The sequence below is a fragment of the Salvelinus sp. IW2-2015 genome, unplaced genomic scaffold (assembly GCF_002910315.2).
Source record: "Salvelinus sp. IW2-2015 unplaced genomic scaffold, ASM291031v2 Un_scaffold2971, whole genome shotgun sequence".
NCBI lineage: Eukaryota > Metazoa > Chordata > Actinopteri > Salmoniformes > Salmonidae > Salvelinus > Salvelinus sp. IW2-2015.
This window is the reverse complement of record NW_019944266.1, coordinates 136,656-149,508: the sequence shown is the minus strand read 5'-3', so window position 1 is coordinate 149,508 and position 12,853 is coordinate 136,656. Positions and strand designations below refer to the sequence as shown.

Sequence of the window (12,853 nt, the reverse complement as noted above, 5' to 3'; positions counted from 1 at the left end):
AAAGGAGAAGATCAGAAGTTAAATGCATACATTGCAATAACACAAACAAATGAATCTCCACAAAGGCTGTTTACAAGCATTGTGGTACATAATAGCATATTACATACAAGCGCAACATGCTGTTATAAAGACTGTACTCTACTGTATGTGGTCTACATTACATTCACTAGTTTTATATATTTTTTAATTCCTTTCTTTACTTTTAGATTTGTGTGTATTGTTGTGAATTGTTAGATACTAACTGCACTACACGCTACACCTGCAATAACATTTGCTAAATATGTGTATGTGACAAATACCATTAGATTTTCAGTTAGACATTGCTACCGAATTTCATCAACTGCACAGATACATTAAGTCTGATACAGTTGTGAAACAGGAATGAGTGAAGTCAGTCCACGATGGAGCTGCTAGAAGTGAGGTTCCTGGTCCTCCTGTCTGTCTGTCTGTCTGAGTGGAGGGTTTTAGTGTTTAATGCGTCACTATTTCCAGTGTGGAATAGATCAGATGTTTTAACGGCCACAGAAAGACTGGTCAATCCCTTTAAAGGTAGAGTCAGCGGAATGACGTTGCACAAGCAGCACCGGCAGATATTAACGAGAGCAAGATGCAAGACTTTGCTCTCCAACAGTCACACACAGTATCTGCTTTTGTGCACAGGTTCGCTTCACGCTATTACAACGTGGTAGCCACTGGACCAAAGAGGGGTTTAGCCTCACTCTCCAACATTCTTAGTTGTTTGCGGAAATTGACCCACGATCCTGTTTACTTTGTTCAGCTACGTCATATTGCTGACTCTACCTTGAACAATTAATGGGCCTGTCTAGATACTTATCTCCCTCTCTTCAGTCTCTCTCCTCTTGATTATCCTCTTTCTCCTCTCTTACTTCTCTCTCTTCTTGATTCTCCTCATTCTCCTTCTCTCGCCTCATCTTTCTCCCTCTCTTCACTCTCTCCTCTTGATTCCTCTTTCACCCTCTTTCACGTCCCCCGCCCCTGCCTCCTCCAGTCATCTATAAATCTCTGTACTCGTTTTCAAAACAGCTTTGTTTAAAACGATTTGAAACCGTTCCATTCACATCTCTTCTTTTTTTTGTGTATTTCTTCTCATCATGTTTTTATATTATTCTCACTCGCTTCTGGATTCATATTTTCTTCTCCTACAGCTCATCTCTTCCCGTTTTAGATATTCTTCCTCTCTATCTGTGCAATCATAGCACTTTCGTTCTACTCCTTTCTCTCATATATTTCTCTTCTCTCATTTTTTCCAGGGGTGGCAAATTTCACTGGGGACGGAGGGGTAATGACACCCCCACATTCTGAAAAATGCATTTTTGTCCCCCCCAGTTTTATCATTGCACTGTGTACGAAAAACAGCATCTGTGTGCTTAGGACTATGCGGACACCTTAGAGCAGTTGGGTAGGCTTTTGGAGTTTAAGCCAGCTGGATTTAGGACCACGCGGACACTACAGAGCAGGCGGACAGGCTGTGTGAAGGCCAAGCTTCTGAAAGGCTGGATGGACCAGCACGGGAAAGTTGAACAGAGGCAGATGCTGTCACGCCACATGTGTTGCGCTCTTTCTCCGAGTTGTAAAAGCAAGCAGAGCAGAAACTGGCTACTCTTTACTCTTTGACTTATGTACAGTTGAAGTCGGAAGTTTACATCACGTTAGCCAAATACATTTTAAACTCAGTTTTTTCACAATTCTGGCATTTATCCTAGTAAAAAATTTCCTGTCTTAGGTCAGTTAGGATCACCACTTTATTTTGAGAATGTGAAATGTCAGAATGATAGTAGAGAGAATGAGTTATTTCAGCTTTTTATTCTTTCATCACATTCCACAGTGGGTCAGAAGTTTACATACACCCAATTAGTATTTGGTAGATTGCCTTTAAATTGTTTAACTTGGGTCAAATGTTTCGGGTAGCCTTCCACAAGCTTCCCACATAAGTTGGGTGAATTTTGTCCCATTCCCCTGACAGAGCTGGTGTAACTGAGTCAGGTTTGTAGGCCTCCTTGCTCGCACACAGCCTTTTCAGTTCTGCCCCCAAATTTCTATAGGATGAGGTCAGGGCTTTGTGATGGCCACCCCAAAACCTTGACTTTGTTGTCAAAGGCCATTTTGTCACAACATTGGAAGTATTGCTTGGGGTCATTGTCCATTTGGAAGACCATTTGCGACCAAGCTTTAAACTTCCTGACTGAGGTCTTGAGCTGTTGCTTCAATATATCCACATAATTTCCCCTTCCTCATGATGCCATCTATTTTGTGAAGTGCAACAGTCCCTCTCTGCAGCAAAGCACACCCACAACATGATGCTGCCACCCCCGTGCTTCACGGTTGGGATGGTGTTCTTCGGCTTGCAAGCCTCCACCTTTTTCCTCCAAACATAACGATGGTCATTATGGCCAAAAATATATATTTTTGTTTCATCAGACCAGAGGACATTTCTCCAAAAAGTACGATCTTTGTCCCCATGTGTAGTTGCAAACCGTAGTCTGGCTTTTTTTATGGCAGTTTTGGAGCAGTGACTTCTTCCTTGCTGAGCGGCCTTTCAGGTTATGTTGATATAGAACTTGTTTTACTGTAGATATAGATACTTCTGTACCTGTTTTTCTCAGCATCTTCACAAGGTCCTTTGCTTGTTGTTCTGGGATTGTTTGCATTTTTCGCACCAAAGTGCGTTTCATCTCTAGGAGACAGAATGCGTCTTCTTCCTGAGCGGTATGGCGGCTGCGTGGTCCATGGTGTTAATACTGTGCGTACTATTGTTTGTACAGATGAACGTGGTACCTTCAGGCGTTTGGAAATTGCTCCCAAGGATAAATCAGACTTGCGGAGGTATACAAAGTTTTAGCTTAGCTGATTTCATTTGATTTTCCCATGATGTCAAGCAAAGAGACACTGAGTTTGTAGGTAGGCCTTGAAATACATCTACAGGTACAACCTCCAATTGACTCAAATTATGTCAATTAGCCAATCAGAAGCTTCTAAAGCCATGACATAATTTTATGGAATTTTCCAAGCTGTTTAAAGGCAGCAGTCAACTTAGTGTATGTAAACTTCTGACTACTGGAATTGTGATACAGTGAATTATAAGTGAAATAATCTGTCTGTAAAACATTGTTGGAAAATTACTTGCGTCATGCACAAAGTAGATGTAATATACCGACTTGCCAAAACAATAGTTTGTTAACAAGAAATTTGTGGAGTGGTTGAAAAACAAGTTTTAATGACTCCAACCTAAGTGTATGTAAACTTCCGACTTATATACAGTGGGGAGAACAAGTATTTGAATACATGCCGATTTTTGCAGGTTTTACTACTTACAAAGCATGTAGAGGTCTGTAATTTTAATCATAGTGTGAGAGACACGGAATCTAAAACAAAAATCCAGAAAATCACAATGATGATTTTTAAGTAATTTAATTTTGCATTTTATTGCATGACATAAGTATTTGATCACCTACCAACCAGTAACAATTCCGGCTCTCACAGACCTGTTAGTTTTTCTTTAAGAAGCCCTCCTGTTTCTCCACCTCATTACCTGTATTAACTGCACCTGTTTGAACTCGTTACCTGTATAAAAGACACCTGTCCACACACTCAATCAAACACACGCCAACCTCTCCACAATGGCCCAAGACCAGAGAGCTGTGTAAGAACTCAGGGGTAAAATTGTAGACCTGCACAAGGCTGGATGGCTACAGGACAATAGGCAAGCAGCTTGGTGGGAGAAGGCAACAACTGTTGGCGCAATTATTAGAAAAGGAAGAAGTTCAAGATGACGGTCAATCACCCTCGGTCTGGGGCTCCATGCAAGATCTCACCTCGTGGGCATCAATGATCATGAGGAAGGTGAGGGATCAGCCCAGAACTACACGGCAGGACCTGGTCAATGACCTGAAGAGAGCTGGGTCCACAGTCTCAACGAAAACCATTAGTAACACACTACGCCGTCATGGATTAAAATCTCTGCAGCGCACGCAAGGTCCCCCTCGCTCAAGCCAGCGCATGTCAGGCCCGTCTGAAGTTTGCCAATGACATACTGGATGATCCAGAGGAGGAATGGGAGAAGGTCATGTGGGTCTGATGAGACAAAAATAGAGCTTTTTGGTCTAAACTCCACTCGCCGTGTTTGGAGGAAGAAGAAGGATGAGTACAACCCAAGAACACCATCCCACCGTGAGCATGGAGGTGGAAACATAATTCTTTGGGGATGCTTTTCTGCAAAGGGACAGGACGACTGCACGGTATTGAGGGGAGGATGGATGGGGCCATGTACGCGAGATCTTGGCCAACAACCTCCTTCCCTCAGTAAGAGCATTGAAGATGGGTCGTGGCTGGGTCTTCCAGCATGACAACGACCCGAAAACCAACAGCCAGGGCAACTAAGGAGTGGCTCCGTAAGAAGCATCTCAAGGTCCTGGAGTGGCCTAGCCAGTCTCCAGACCTGAACCCAATAGAAAATCTTTGGAGGGAGCTGAAAGTCCGTATTGCCCAGCGACGCCCCCCGAAACCTGAAGGATCTGGAGAAGGTCTGTATGGAGGAGTGGGCCAAAATCCCTGCTGCAGTGTGTGCAAACCTGGTCAAGAACTACAGGAAACGTATGATCTCTGTAATTGCAAACAAAGGTTTCTGTACCAAATATTAAGTTCTGCTTTTCTGATGTATCAAATACTTATGTCATGCAATAAAATGCTAATTATTACTTAAAAATCATACAATGTGATTTTCTGGATTTTTGTTTTAGATTCCGTCTCTCACAGTTGAAGTGTACCTATGATAAAATTACAGACCTCTACATGCTTTGTAAGTAGGAAAACCTGCAAAATCGGCAGTGTCTCAAGTACTGTGTTCTCCCCACTGTTATATACACTACATGACAAAAGTATGTGGACACCTGCTTGTTGAACATCTCATTCCAAGTCCCCCCCACCAAAGTTTCACCCCTGCATTTTTCTTCTGTCTGCAGGAATGTAGCTGTCTCTTTGTAACTGTCCATTGTGTCTCCTCTGTCTTCCTATTTTTCCCTCTCGTCATTGCCCTCTCTCTCTCCCACTCACCTCCCTCATCCCTTTCCCTCCTTTCTACTCCTTATCCCCTCCCCCTCTCTCTCCCTCCCCCTCTCTCAGTGTCTGAGCAGGGTCCCCACCAGCGTAATCTATTGAGGGAGCTACTGAGGACTATAACCGTATGGAGAGACCTGTTGCCAACGACTCTCTACCACTCACTGTCCGATTCTCCTCCACTCTCTTACAAGTCATGAATGTGGTACGCTACCATGTTCTCTTACACACACACACAACACACACACACACACACACACACACAACCACACACACACACACACACACACACACACACACTCATTTAACTGTCTTCATCTTATTCCAGGATGAGAAAAACCAGATCTCACCACTAATGCTGGCTTCAGATGGTGAGGATGACCCTGCATGTGTGTCCATGCCCGCTAGTGTGTGTGTGTGTGTGTGTGTGTGGCTCCCTGGCTGCGTTTAGACAGGCAGCACAATTCTGATATTTCTTTCCTTATTGGTATTTTGCTCTGAAAAAGATCTGATGTGAAAAGATCTGATGTGATTGTGGAAAAATATACCAATTAGTGAAAAATATCAGAATTGGTCTGCCTGTGTAAACACAGCCTCTGTAACCTAATTCATTTATTGACTGGATTTGTATAGCAATGGTTTGACCACTACCTTCAGTGGAACCAGTCAGAGTACCCAGGAGTGAAAACCCTTCGCTTCACTACTGACAGGTCTGGATACCTGATATACTACTGTACAACAGGTGTGTAGGACAGACACACACACACACACACACACACACACACACACACACACACACACACACACTGATCTCGCTGATCTTTCTTTTTTGTCCTTCTCAGTGCCCATGATAAGTTTGATGCCACCTTTAAGAGCTATGTGCTGGTCAACTCCAGTGGATTCTGTGAGTACCTACCTCCAGGTAAGTCTAGAGATCAACCTTTCTCTCTTTTTATTCTTCCCTGACCTTCCCCTCTCTCATCATAGTTTAACATAGATATAGGGGAGAGTGGGGTAAGTTGAGACAAGGAGTAAGTTGAGCCACACTGGTTTCTAATAAATCATACACAACATTTATAATTTGATCAAATATTTAGGAAGATGTCATTTCAAGGAGTCTGAAGGAAGAAACTACATGGAAAAAGTGGTAAGCAAGTTAGGTCCAAAAAAAGTCTTTTCACCAAGTCAAACAAATGTATTGTGTTAGAGGTTTCATGATGCTTATGTCTAAACCAAAGTAGATCATTTTAAAGATTGTTCTATACATCAGTTGGGGTCTCTATAACCTTCAATATGAGGTCCTAAACCGAGTATGAAAGGGCATCCTTGTAGCTGAGCTAATATAATCCAAATGTTTACCTTTTGGGTAAGTCGGGCCAATGGCCATGCGCTAAGTTGAGCCTTTTTTTGGACAAGCTGTGTTTTCTAAACTGTAGTGTTTACATGAATTCTGATTATTTCCAGCGATACACAACATCCTGAAAATATGTAGATATCTTTATTAGAAAGAATACTATGTTTCCTTTGATGCTGAATGTAACAAATGGCTCAACTTACCCCACTCTCCCCTACTGGTAATGCACTTCTCTCTCAATCTCTCTTTTAATTTCTCCCCCTTTCCCTTCTCTCACTCCCTCTCCCCCCACATCTCTCACAACCCCCCTCTCTTCCTGTCCCAGGTATTTTCAGCAGTGCGTGTGAAGTGGACGTGCGTTGGTTTCCCTTTGACGTCCAGCACTGTGAGCTGAAGTTTGGCTCGTGGACGTTTGACGGCTGGCTGCTGGACCTCCAGATGCAGGAGGCTGACCTGTCAGGATACATGTCCAATGGAGAGTGGGAACTGCTGGGTGAGAGAGCTCTGTCTGCCCCTGACCCTGGTTGTCCCTCCTCCTTTACCCTCCCCTTTCTTTTCCATCCCTCTTGTATCTCTCTCTCCTTCATATTACTTTCTAATCTCTCACTCCCTCTTTCCTCCCCCCTCTTGTAGGTGTACCAGGTGATCGTCATGAGATATTTTATGAGTGCTGTACAGAGCCCTACTCTGACGTGACCTTTGTTGTGACCCTACGACGGAGAACTCTGTTCTACGCTCTCAACCTCCTCGTCCCCTGTGTTCTCATCTCCTCCTTGACACTGCTGGTGTTCCTACTGCCAGCCCAATCGGGGGAGAAGATCGGTCTGGGTGAGGAGAGGGGGAGGAGGAAAGGGGGAGGGAGAGGGGGAGAGGAGGAGGGAGAAGGGAGAAGGAAGAGGGAGAGGCGTAGGACGGGGGGAGAAGAGGAGTATAAAAGGGAGAAGGGATGGAGACAGGAGAGATGTTGGAGGTGAAAAGGGGAGGTCTGAGGCGCTGGAAAGTGTAAAATATGATGAAAAGAGGGAAGATGATGAAGTGTAAGGGAAGATGATGAAGTGTAAGGGAAGATGATGAAGTGTAAGGGAAGATGATGAGGTGTAAGATGATGAGGTGTAAGGGAAGATGATGAAGTGTAAGGGAAGATGATGAGGTGTAAGGGAAAGATAGAAGAGAAAGAAATGATAGTTCAGAGTGATGAAAAATAAATCAGGTGTTAGAGATGGAGAGATGAGATATTGGTCCTGCTGTATGACTCTCTCTTTCTCTCTCTCTGTCTGTCTCCGTACCTGCCCTCTCTTTTATTGTTTCTCTGTCAGTATTTCTGAAGCGGTCCAAGAAAACCTCAAGTGATTTTTAGAATCAGAAAGCGGGAGAGAGATGGAGGGAGAGAAGGGGGAAGGGGAGGGACAGAGACGGGGGAGAGATGAATGGGTGGGGTGAGTTGGCAAAGAGATGGAGAATTGTACTCCCCACAAGTATTGCTGTGTTTCCCAGTGTAATAATATCCTCTCTCTCCAGGCATAACAATTCTTCTCTCTCAGACCTTCTTCATGTTGCTGGTGGCTGAGATTATGCCAGCTACCTCAGACTGCATTCCACTGATAGGTCAGTGAATGTGTGTGTGTATGTGTGGGTGTGTGTCTCTGTATAAGTGTACTATAATACTGTGTCTCCATTCTAGGTCAGTATTTTGTGAGTACCATGGTTACCGTAGGGATGTCAGTGGTGGCGACTGTAGTTGTACTTCAGTACCATCACCACGACCCCAACAGTGGAGACATGCCTCAATGGGTGAGGCTCTCTGTCTGTCTACTGATTCTGAAGTGTGTCTGTGACTGTCTCTCTCATATATGTGAATGTCTGGACCTTGTGTGCGTCCTGTCCTTTTCTATCAGGTGCAGTTTGTCCTTTTCTATCAGGTGCAGTTTGTTCTGCTGCAGTACATTCCCTGGTTCCTCTTATCCACTTACTTTACAGTGCATTCGGAAAGTATTCAGACCCCTTGACTTTTTCCACATTTTGTTACGTTACAGCCTTATTATAAAATTGATTAAATTGTTTTCCCCCCCATCAATCTACACACAATAGCCCATAATGACAAAGCAAAAACAGGTTTTTAGAAATGTTTGCAAATGTGTGTATCAAAAATTAAATATCACATTTACATAAGTATTCAGACTCTTTACTCAGTACAATGTTGAAGCACCTTTATCAGCAATTACAGCCTTGGGTCTTCTTGGGTATGATACTACAAGCTTGCACACCTGTATTTGGGAAGTTTCTCTCATTCTTCTCTGCAGATCCTCTCAAGCTCTGTCAGGTTGGATGGGGAGCGTCGCTGCACAACTATTTTCAGGTGTCTCCAAAGATGTTCGATCGGGTTCAAGTCCGGGCTCTGGCTGGGCCACTCAAGGACATTCAGAGACTTGTCCTGAAGTCACTCCTGTGTTGCCTTGGCTGTGTGCTTAGGGTCATTGTCCCGTTGGAAGGCGAACCTTTGCCCCAGTCTGAGGTCCTGAGCACTCTGGAGCAGGTTTTCATCAAGGATATCTCTGTACTTTGCTCTGTTCATCTTTCCCTCGATCCTGACTAGTCTCCCAGTTCCTGCCTCTGAAAAACACCCCCACATCATGATGCTGCCACCGCCATGCTTCAATGTAGGGATGGTACCAGGTTTCCTCCAGACGTGAGGCTTGGCATTCAGGCCAAAGAGTTCAATATTGGTTTCATCAGACCAGAGAATATTGTTTCTCATGGTCTGAGAGTCCTTTGGGTGCTTTTTGGCAAATTCCAAGCGGACTGTCGTGTGCGTTTTACTGAGTGGCTTCGTCTGGCCACTCTACTGTAAAGGCCTGATTGGTGCTGTAGAGATGGTTGTCCTTCTGGAGTATTATCCCATCTCCACAGAGGAACTCTGGAGCTCTGTCAGAGTGACAATCGGGCTCTTGGTCACCTCCCTGACCAAGGCCCTTCTCCCCCGATTGCTCAGTTTGGCCGGGCGCAACTTGGTGGTTCCAAACTTCTTCCATTTAAGAATGATGGAGGCCACTGTGTTCTTGGGGACCTTCAATGCTGCAGAAATGTTTTGGTACCCATCCCCAGATCTGTGTTTGACACAATCCTGTCTCAGAGCTCTACGGACAATTCCTACGATCTCATGGCTTGGTTTTTACCCTGGACCTTATATAGACAGGTGTGTGCCTTTCCAAATCATGTCAAATCAATTGAATTTACCACAGGTGGATTCCAAACAAGTTGTAGAAACATTTCAAGAATGATCAATGGAAACAGGGATGCACCTGAGCTCAATTTTTTCGTCTCATAACAAAGGGTCTGAATACTTATGTAAATAAGTTCAAACATTTCAAACATTTCTAAATACCCTGTTTTCGCTTTGTCATTATGGGATATTTTGTGTAGATTGATGAGGAAAAATGTTTTTTTAATCCATTTTAGAATAAGGCTGTAATGTAACAAAATGTGGAAAAAGGAAAGGGGTCTGAATACTTTCCAAATGCATTGTATTCTGTGTGTGTCCTGTCCCTCTCTGTTGGTTCTGCCACAGAAGGTCCCTGGCTCCTCTTACTTACTTACTGTGTGTGTGTGTCTCTCAGGTTGAGTTGGTTCTACTCCAGTGGGTTCCCTGGTTTCTGAGGATGAAGTGTCCAGAAGAGTGGGGTGAGCTCACACCCCACCACAGCCCCTCCAACCCCCAGACCAAGACCTGCTCCTCTGCCCCCACCACCACCCCAGCCCCCTTAACCTTCCCCCAGAGCCTCACCTCTCTGCAGGCCAGTCTAAGCCAGCTCAGCCAGCCCCTACCACACCCACCTTCCAACCATACCCTCCAGTCCTATCCCAACTATAATCCAAACCCCCAGCCTAATATTCACCTTAACCCAAATCGATATCCCCAGCCCCTTCTTAACCTACACCCCAACCTACACCCCAATCTCCCCTCCATCCCCCACGCTCAGCCCAATGGACACCTGCCATACATGGGCTTCCAGAGTCCTCCTGAACCTGACCCTGCTGTCACCTGGAGAGGAGGAAGAGGAGGAGGAGGAGGAGGAGAAGAAAGAAGGGGTTCTGACACCCGCATCCTCCACCACCACCCACCCTCCTCCACAACGTTGGGTAGCCCCCCGCCACAACCCCCCACATCTCCAGACCCTGACCCCTCATCCTCAGGTTCCAGCTGTGTGGAGGATGGGGCTGGGGCAAGTGGAGTGGGTACTTGCCATGCCCAGGCCAGGGTGTTCCAGGCTGGGGAAGCAGAGGCCCAGCTCCAGGCCCTGCTGGCGGAGGTGCGGTTTCTGGCCGAGGGTCTCCGTGAGCAGGACCGCAGGGTGAGCGTGGCGGAGAAGTGGCAGTTTGCAGCAGTGGTCATCGACCGTCTGTGTCTGGTGGGGTTCAGTGTGTTCAACATCATCTGTACCATCGCCATCCTCATGGCCGCACCCAACTTTGCAGAGGCCGCCTCCAAAGACTTCTTCTGAGAAGGAGCCCCGCTGCTTCTAAATCGTTGCCACCACCCCCCCCCAAAAAAATTGAAAAAACCTATATCCATATTTCTGCCAAGATGCGCTTTTAAGATCATATTGACAAGTTACAACGTATATTTAGTGCATTTGAGGCATTCAGAGTCTTTGGGGATTTTCATTTGGGGTAAATGGAGATTGGCAAACCCATGCTTAAGCTTATTTAAAGCTGCTATGCTGCATCAGTTTGGCTACAGGTTATAATTCCTTTAAAGAGACATTTTGTAGAATGTCCTTTTAAAAAGTCACCAGAAGTGACCCTCTAACAGTCCTAAAACATATTAAAAAACGTCCCGGGGGAGCATGCCCCCGGACCCCCCAGAAAGGGAGTGGGAGACTATGGAGCAATTTCAGTGGGAACGTAAATTGTATTTGAATTCCATAATTTAGAATTTGTGTTATGATATTAAATTAAAATTCTGTGCAATTACTGTGCATTTCTTCTGTCTTCCGGGTCTTCATGCCCAGTTCGGCTAATGGAGGGAGTTATGTGTCAAATCCTTCACTGATGATGATGTTATTGTCCTTTGGCCATGTGTTAATGAATGTGATATGTGTGATGATGGGAACTGGACAGAGAGGGGTCAGAAGTCATATTGGGCTGGCACCAGGTTRTGTGGCTTCAGCTCAGCTCAGCACTGCTTCAAACAAAAGAACCATACACACACACGAATACTAATAAATAAAACATGACTGGTTGACAGACTGTCTGGAGGAACTACAATAGGTGTCAGTCTAGGTTTTGCATCTCAAAATAAATGATCTTATTTTCGACTTTTCTATGTCTTTTCTGGACGGTCTCCCTCCGATCGTTGAGTAGTTAACAGGGACGCAGAGGGAGAGAGAGGCAGAGAGAAAATGCAGAAAGAGAGATATTCACAGAGAGAGTCAGTGATGTATGGTGAGATGGAAAAAAGAGAGAGGGGGAGGAGGGGAGACATGCAGAGAGAGATAAGGAAGGGGGGGTAGATAAAAGTGCTGACAAAGAAAACGGTAAAGACACAGGGTTTAATTACTGAAGAAGGGTGATTGGTGGCTAGTTCTCTCTCTGACGGCAGGACTAAACAGCTTCACTGTAGAGTAATGGGAGAGATACATACACACGGATGTGCTCTCAAATGTGCACATACAAACGCATGCGCGCGCACACACACACCAGTGGAGGCTGGTGGGAGGAACTAGTTGGGGACGGGTTCATTGTAATGTCTGGAATGGAATAATGAAATGGAGTCAAACGTGGTGTCCATATGTTTTATGTGATTGATACTGTTCCATTGATTCCTTTCCAGCCATTACAATGAGCCTGTCATCCTATAGCTCCTCACACAAGCCTCCTTTGACACACACACACACACACACACACACACACACACACACACACACACTGAGTCTTTGGTCAATAAGGAGTCACCATCTGACTGTCCAATGGATAATTGTCTTACCACTCTCATTAAAGGGATTGGGAGCAAGAGAGAGAGAAAGAGAGAGCGAGAGCAGCTGGGGGTTGTGATATGTCCATTCTGATTTAAGATGCGAGAGAAACAGAGAAAGAGTGTGTGAGAGAGATATCGCAGATTAGAGGGAGAGATAGTAGGGACATGATTGACAAGTGAAGCAGCCTATGAGGCAGGATGATCCATTGAGTAAACAGACATCAAAAGTAAGCATGTTGGAGATTCCGTTCCCAATTCTATCAGTTAATCACAATTCCATGTCACAGATAAAGGAAAGGGGAAAGGGGGATGCCTAGTCAGTTGTACAACTGAATGCATTCAACTGAAAGGTTGAATCAGAGAGGTGCTGCCATAATCAACATCCACGTCTTCGGCGCCCGGGGAACAGTGGGTTAACTGCCTTGCTCAGGGGCAGAACAACAGATTTTTAC

The 12,853-nt window shown here is 45.0% G+C and overlaps 1 pseudogene; it reads left to right on the top strand.

The window, feature by feature from the left end:
* LOC112075074 (neuronal acetylcholine receptor subunit alpha-7-like) overlaps positions 1 to 11,739 on the top strand; it is a 22,356-nt pseudogene extending 10,617 nt beyond the window's left edge.
* Positions 11,740 to 12,853: the final 1,114 nt, after the last annotated feature.